At 43.4% G+C, this 7,121-nt stretch overlaps 1 pseudogene; it reads left to right on the forward strand.

Annotated features, from left to right (window-relative positions):
• Positions 1-4,935: 4,935 nt before the first annotated feature.
• LOC126459135 (5S ribosomal RNA) lies at positions 4,936-5,052 on the forward strand (annotated as a pseudogene).
• Positions 5,053-7,121: the final 2,069 nt, after the last annotated feature.

A 7,121-nucleotide genomic window follows, 5' to 3' on the forward strand; every position in this document is an offset into this window, starting at 1 on the left:
ATAAGTTACTCTGTGTGGTGTGGGATCCTTACCCGATAGGACTGACGGAGTACATCGAAAAAGTTCAAAGAAAGGCAGCACGTTTTGTATTATCGCGAAATATGTGAGTGTCACAGAAATCATACAGGATTTGGGCTGGAAACTGTTAAAAGAAAGGCGTTTTTCGTTGCGACGGAATTTTCTCACGAAATTCCAATCACCAACTTTCTCCTTCGAATGCAAAGTTATTTTGTTGACACCGACCTACATAGGGAGGAACGATCACCACGATAAAATAAGGGAAATCAGAGCTCGTACGGAAAGATATAGGTGTTCATTTATTCCGCGCGCTATACGAGATTGGAATAATAGAGAATTGTGAAGGTGGTTCAATGAACCCTACGCTAGGCACTTAAATGTGATATGCAGAATATCCACGTAGATGTAGATGTAGATGAAAACACCTAAAGTAGCGAAAAGTGAAAACACGTACACCACATTCGGAAACCAGCTCCTGTAACACAATCACTACCCTACTGTTATACAAACGCCACTAAGCTGCAATAATAATTTGTCATGTAATGTCCACCTACCATAACAGGAAAAAGATCCACCACAGTAACTCTACGCATGCCACCCTTCTCATTTGAACAAATTATTTTTTGAGGTGATAATTTAGGCTTAAGATTTCCGATAAAGATTTTTCCTACTTTTGGTTTCCAATTAAGCTGAAATTTCAATCCACTGATTCAAAGCTACACTACTGGCCATTAAAATTGCTACACCAAGAAGAAATGCACATGATAAACGAGTATTCAATGGACAAATACTAGAACTGACATGTGATTACATTTTCACGCAATTTGGGTCCATAGATCCTGAGAAATCAGTACCCAGAACAACCACCTCTGGACGTAATAACGGCCTTGATAGGCCTGGGCATTGAGTCAAACAGCGCTTGGATGGCGTGTACAGGTACAGATGCCCATGCAGCTTCAACACGATACCACAGTTCATCAAGAGTAGTGACTGACGTATTGTGACGAGCCAGTTGCTCGGCCACCATTGACCAGACATTTTCAATTGGTGAGAGATCTGGAGAATGTGCTGGCCAGAGCAGCAGTCGAACATTTTCTGTATCCAGAAAAGCCCGTACAGGACCTGCAACATGCGGTCGTGCATTATCCTGCTGAAATGTAGGGTTTCGCAGGGATCGAATGAAGGGTAGAGCCACGGGTCGTAACACATCTGAAATGTGACGTCCACTGTTCAAAGTGCCGTCAATGCGAACAAAGGTGACCGAAATGTGTAACCAATGGCACCCCATACCAGCACGCCGGATGATACGTCAGTATGGCGATGACGAATACACCGAATACACGCTTCCAATGTGCGTTCACCACGATGTCACCAAACACGGATTCGACCATAATGATACTGTAAACAGAACCTGGATTCATCCGAAAAAATGACGTTTTGCCATTCGTACACCCAGGTTCGTCGTTGAGTACACCATCGCAGGCGCTCCTGTCTGTGATGCATCGTCAAGGGTAACCACAGCCATGGTCTCCGAGCTGAAAGTCCATGCTGCTGCAAACGTCGTCGAACTGTTCGTGCAGATGGTTGTTCTCTTGCAAACGTCCCCATCTGTTGACTCAGGGATCGAGACGTGGGTGCACGATCCGTTACAGTCATGCGGATAAGATGCCTGTCATCTCGACTGCTAGTGATACGAGTCCGTTCGGATCCAGCACCGCGTTCCGTATTGTCGTTCTGAACCCACCGAGTCCATATTCTGCTAACAGTCATTGGATCTCGACCAGCGCGAGCAGCAATGTCGCGATACGATAGACCGCAATCGCGATAGGCTACAATCCGACCTTTTTCAAAGTCGGAAACGTGATGGTACGCATTTCTCCTCCTTACACGAGGCATCACAACAACGTTTCACCAGGCAACGCCGCTCAACTGCTGTTTGTGTATGATAAATCGGTTGGAAACTTTCCTCATGTCAGCACGTTGTAGGTGTCGCCACCAGCGCCAACCTTGTGTGAATGCCCTGAAAAGCTAATCATTTGCATATCACAGCATCTTCTTCCTGTCGGTTAAATTTCGAATCTGTAGCACGTCATTTTCGTGGCGTAGCAGTTTTAATGACCAGTAGTGTATATCCTGATTATGACAGTTTTTATACTCAGGATGTCATAAACTGATTCTCTGTGGACTTACCATTTTCTCACAGCTCTTGTTTCGTGTGCGAGATCGGCCACCGATTCGGCTGAAGAAAACAGATCTGATACTACCGATTGTCGCCCGAATTCTGTAAGTTCGGGCGATGAGAACGGCTGAATAACGACCGCGCACGTAGCGGCGTACTGATTTGAAAAGATCGGCCGTCTTCGGTCGATATCGGTCGTCGGCGGGATCAACCGATGTCGGTGCCACTGTGACCACAGCTTTATGGGTTGCTAATTTTCCGAATACGGGAGCGATACTGCCAAGGCGGTCGTGTCCAAATCATAAGCCATTGCAGTGTCCGAGTGAGAGCATCTTCGCCTTAGCTGGAGCGCCCATTTTGGTCGCAGGCGGAACAAGCCCAGCGGGTCGGCGATAGGCCGACTCCGCGCTCTCGCTATCCTTTGTACATTTCGCATCGGAATTCAAATGAATGAATGATAAAAATTTGCATCCGTCGGCCTGACGCTTTTGAAAAGCTACAGTCAGACTTAAAACAAAGTTGTTGTCGTTGTGGTCTTCAGTCCTGAGACTGGTTGATGCAGCTCTCCATGCTACTCTATCCTGTGCAAGCTTCTTGATCTCCCAGTACTTACTGCAACCTACACCCTTCTGAATCTGTTTAGTGTATTCATCTCTTGGTCTCCCTCTACGATTTTTACCCTCCACGCTGCCCTCCAATACTAAATTGGTGATCCCTTGATGGCTCAGAACATGTCCTACCAACCGGTCCCTTCTTCTGGTCAAGTTGTACCACAAACTCCTCTCCAATTCTATTCAGTACCTCCTCATTAGTTATGTGATCTACCCATCTAATCTTCAGCATTCTTCTGTAGCACCACATTGCGAAAGCTTCTATTCTCTTCTTGTCCAAACTGTTTATCGTCCATGCTTCACTTCCATACATGGCTACACTCCATACAAATACTTTCAGAAACGACTTCCTGACACTTAAATCTATACTCGATGTTAACAAATTTCTCTTCTTCAGAAACGCTTTCCTTGCCACTGCCAGTCTACATTTTATATCTACTCTACTTCGACCATTATCGGTTATTTTGCTCCCCAAATAGCAAAACTCCTTTACTACTTTAAGTGCTTCATTTCCTAATCTAATTCCCTCAGCATCACCCGACTTAATTTGACTGCATTCCACTATCCTCGTTTTGCTTTTGTTGATGTTAAAATAAAGTGGTATAAGAATAATGGTAACTACGATTAAGACAGACTGTGCAAAAGGATGTAAAGGATTCGTAAATAATTTGATTCACATTCTGTACTAAACCTGGGGTGGTAAGCATCGAATACATTATTGCAAAATAGCACATTTTTTTCTTTCAGTCTAGAATTTGTTAGTGTACATGCGGATGAAGTGCGAAGAGTGTTTTTGAGCATCCAAATTATGCTTTGATCAGCTGTGTGTGATCCTCAACCTCTGGCCGAAGAAAGTCGAACATGCTATTGTATCTTCAGAAATTCGTGTAAATGGACAAGTAAAAAAAAATCAAAAACAATTTTTTGAAAAAGGAAAATCGTTATCATTTCTCTGTGTAATGTCCCTCATCCTCTATGCACTTGGTCCATCTCTTGACAAGTTTCCTAAATCCATCCTGTAAGCGTCTTTGCGACATCGTGCACTCACACTGTAGCATCACCCCCACTTCGTCACCCGACGAATACTTGGGTTCACGCAGGTCCTCCTTCACTGGACCAAATGGTGAAAATCGCTTGCGGCTAGGTGAGGGATGTACGATTGGTGCTTCATTACTTTGGAATCAAGATTCTGAATGCACTGGTTTATTTTCCCGTTTCAGATACCGCAATAGCTTACAGTTGCTGTCACTGTTCGATGTTTGATCTTCAACAGTGAAGCTTTCATGACTGAAAACATCGTCTTCATCAACTTTCCTGCAGAAACTTGCCTTTTGAATTATTTTGCTGTAGCCGCAGGTGGATGTTTCGGCACCAGGCTCTGCCGATTACTTTGTGGTTTGTAGTGCTTGACCCAAGTCTCATCAATTTTTACTGTGCGATTGAGAAAGCCTTCTCCTTCCTCTTGAAAACGTCATACAAGCGCTTTTGATATTCTAAATCTTATTGTTTTCCTGGCATTCAAGGGCAAAACCTTTGCGAAAGTTTAGAAAATCATGGATGAAGCAGAAGCTGAACCACAGCTGACGTTCAACTCATGCAAAGTATCATAATTTGTCACACGATGATCATCACGAATCATTCATTAAGGAGCGTGTTGATGTTCTAGCTTATTTTAGCGCGGATGGCCTGTCCAAGATCTCTTCGTCTCAGACAAACACACGTCCACCTTTAAAACTTTTCGTTCATAAAACGGGTACCACCATAATGTAACTGCATCCCGCCAATTATCTCTGCAGCTTTAGATATTTCATAGTACATAAATCGAATCAGTCCCCTTATTTCTTCCTTGTCACATACGGACAACGGGGCATTCATTATAAAATGCTCTGAAATCACTACCAATGGAACAACTATACACTGAAGCAGCGTAGCTAACGCACAGGAGCAACAATAAGATTAAGATATTTCATTGCTAAGTCAGTGCTGTCAGTCCTTTGGACAGAAAGAAATTACCTTTACTTATTAACTTGCTCTAGCAAAAACAATACTTCGAAAATTTTTAGTTTCGTGATACTTGAATTTTTTAAGCGTACTGTGCAAAATATGTTCTATCTTAAACGGATAACGGGCAACGGCCTTGCCGCAGTGGATACACCGGTTCCCGTGAGATCACCGAAGTTAAGCACTGTCGGGCGTGGTCGACACTTGGATGGGTGACCATCCAGCCGCCATGCGCTGTTGCCATTTTTCGGGGTGCACTCAGCCTCGTGATGCCAATTGAGGAGCTACTCGACCGAATAGTAGCAGCTTCGGTCAAGAATACCATCATAACGACCGGGAGAGCGGTGTGCTGACCACACGCCCCTCCTATCCCCATCCTCCGCTGAGGATGATACGGCGGTCGGATGGTCCCGGTAGGCCACTCGTGGCCTGAAGACGGAGTGCTTTTTAAACGGATAATCATATCAATAACCAACATACAACGACACAGCTAAGAAAATGCTCCAGCGATGTACTTGATCAGTAGAACACCTGCTACTTAAATTATTGTATTAACTGATCCATAGCCAGATATTTCTGTAAAATCTGGAGTTGAAACACAGAGGACATTAATACGAGGTTCTGCATCTTATGAAGATGGGCAATGAAATTAATCGCTATGGATTATACATTTCCAGTGGCTCACGCATAGTACAACAGAATACAAGATTTTGGTTGAATTAGTAATTATTGTCTCCTGACGCTGTCTAAACACCAGCTTAAATTGATTCGTGTGCTTAACAGTAATAGTTCGGAAAGAAACTTCCTGATGTTCATCTTGGGTGATTTGAGCTAACAACAACAAAATCGCTAATGATAGTTAAATCTAAACTTCCTGAAAGATTAAAACGGCCTTCAGGACTGGGCCTATGATACGGAAAGTGAAACGTGTCCGGATAGCTCTACTGTAGAATTACTCAAGAAAGGCAAAGGACATGTGTTAGCTCCGTGCCGGGCACATAATCGCAATCTGTCGGTTCGTTTTACAATCGGGTTTACATCACTGCAGAGTGAAGATAGTTTCAGGGACGAGTAAGTTCGTGAAGTACCCACCCTTACGCACTGCGCACCATCTTCCTTAGAAAATGAGAATAACTGTCAAAATTTACATTACAAATTCTCAGTATGGCAGATTTTAAATTTATTTTATGGTGGTGGTCAGGCGCCGTCCTTGGCAAGAGAGGAAAAAAAAAATATTTTTGCTATTATTTATTGTCCTAAGAGTCACCTCAAGCAATCGTTCCTGCCATAAGTTTAAATTAGGGTAGGTCTCCCAGAGCTATTCAGTAAATCCGACAGAGAGCAGCGGCTGCTGGAACGCGGGATAAATGAGCCTCTGAAACCCTGAACGAGGTTCTGAAGGCTGCAAGGACGTCGTGAAAGCAGTGGCTGGGAAACAAGTAAAGAAAAAGCGACACGACGGAGAATGTTCACGGATTCCGCTGCAGAACTAATCCTGCTCCTCGTCAGAGCTTAATGGCTGCCAGTTTGTTATGTAGCTAAGAGACTGTGTGATATTAATTCTACCTCTTATGCATCGGAATGAGTCACTTCTGAGGCGCAGAATGCATCGACTGGAAATGCTTATTCGACCAGCATCACTACTACACAGGATGCAATATACTGTCGCTATATTTGTTCGAAAAAAGAAACGGGATGAAGTGCCGACTTTTGAAGCGACAACGGTGCGCGCAGGCAGAAGACATTGAATACTAGGCAGAATGCATTCTTTACAGGAGTCCATACGGGCTATTCTTTCACTTACACTGTCTATTGCGTATCTTCGATACGACTGCGCTCTCGTATACCAAAATACAGTATTCATTTATGCTGTCGATTTTATCTGGAGACGGAAAGTGAGAAATTGGTATAGTTAGAACAGATAATCACTAGAGTAATAGCTTTTCTTCGCAGCATTGTGATAACTGTATCCCATAGCAGAAACTGAGAGGCGCTATGGAAATTAAAATTTAGTAAGGGTGGACGTGCGTTTGGAATTTATCATACCGCTGTTGACATTCTATTAATAAAAAGCTTTCTAAAATTTTATCAATGAAAAGATTCGCTGGTGACATTACTGCCCTCAGTGAAGGTGAGAGAGAATGACACTATCTCGTAAATAGAATGAAAAGTCTAGTGAGCTTAGAATATCGACAGAGAGTAAACTGAAGAATAACAAGTGTAATGAGGCGTAGCAAAAATGAGATCAGCGGTAAACTTAAAATCTAAGTTGGGCATCACGTAGAAGATGAAGTGAAGCAGTCTCTTACTTT

Source organism: Schistocerca serialis, chromosome 2, assembly GCF_023864345.2.
Source record: "Schistocerca serialis cubense isolate TAMUIC-IGC-003099 chromosome 2, iqSchSeri2.2, whole genome shotgun sequence".
NCBI lineage: Eukaryota > Metazoa > Arthropoda > Insecta > Orthoptera > Acrididae > Schistocerca > Schistocerca serialis.